We start from the raw sequence: 1,450 nt of genomic DNA on the forward strand, positions 1-1,450 counted from the left end.
ATTGTCAGTTTACAGCTTTCTGAGTCCAGTAATGCTGAAATAGTGATTCTGTTGAAATGAAGTGAAATCAAGCCCAAATCTGCTCAAAAGCTTTTCTCTCTATTAGATAAAGCTGTTTCATTCAGTATTCAGTGCAAATCTTGCCAAACTGAAACAAGCTTGTGTCTTATGAAGTACAATGTTTTCTGCAATGCTGTAAGACAGTTTTTAATGTGTTAGAAGTTATATGCACAAAAACTAATGTTAGGACTTCAATGATCAAGATTGTCAGTTTACAGCTTTCTGAGTCCAGTAATGCTGAAATAGTGTTTCTGTTCAAATGAAGTGAAATCAAGCCCAAATCTGCTCAAAAGCTTTTCTCTCTATTAGATTAAGCTGTTTCATTCAGTATTCAGTGCAAATCTTGCCAAACTGAAACAAGCTTATGCCTTATGAAGTACAATGTTTTCTGCAATGCTGTAAGACAGCTTTTAATGTGTTAGAAGTTATATGCACAAAAACTTATGTTAGGACTTCAATGATCAAGATTGTCAGTTTACAGCTTTCTGAGTCCAGTAATGCTGAAATAGTGTTTCTGTTGAAATGAAGTGAAATCAAGCCCAAATCTGCTCAAAAGCTTTTCTCTCTATTAGATAAAGCTGTTTCATTCAGTATTCAGTGCAAATCTTGCCAAACTGAAACAAGCTTATGCCTTATGAAGTACAATGTTTTCTGCAATGCTGTAAGACAGTTTTTAATGTGTTAGAAGTTATATGCACAAAAACTAATGTTAGGACTTCAATGATCAAGATTGTCAGTTTACAGCTTTCTGAGTCCAGTAATGCTGAAATAGTGTTTCTGTTCAAATGAAGTGAAATCAAGCCCAAATCTGCTCAAAAGCTTTTCTCTCTATTAGATAAAGCTGTTTCATTCAGTATTCAGTGCAAATCTTGCCAAACTGAAACAAGCTTATGCCTTATGAAGTACAATGTTTTCTGCAATGCTGTAAGACAGCTTTTAATGTGTTAGAAGTTATATGCACAAAAACTTATGTTAAGACTTCAATGATCAAGATTGTCAGTTTACAGCTTTCTGAGTCCAGTAATGCTGAAATAGTGTTTCTGTTGAAATGAAGTGAAATCAAGCCCAAATCTGCTCAAAAGCTTTTCTCTCTATTAGATAAAGCTGTTTCATTCAGTATTCAGTGCAAATCTTGCCAAACTGAAACAAGCTTATGCCTTATGAAGTACAATGTTTTCTGCAATGCTGTAAGACAGTTTTTAATGTGTTAGAAGTTATATGCACAAAAACTAATGTTAGGACTTCAATGATCAAGATTGTCAGTTTACAGCTTTCTGAGTCCAGTAATGCTGAAATAGTGTTTCTGTTCAAATGAAGTGAAATCAAGCCCAAATCTGCTCAAAAGCTTTTCTCTCTATTAGAGAAAGCTGTTTCATTCAATATTCAGTGC

The sequence above is a fragment of the Carassius gibelio genome, chromosome A22 (genome assembly GCF_023724105.1).
Source record: "Carassius gibelio isolate Cgi1373 ecotype wild population from Czech Republic chromosome A22, carGib1.2-hapl.c, whole genome shotgun sequence".
Taxonomy (NCBI): domain Eukaryota; kingdom Metazoa; phylum Chordata; class Actinopteri; order Cypriniformes; family Cyprinidae; genus Carassius; species Carassius gibelio.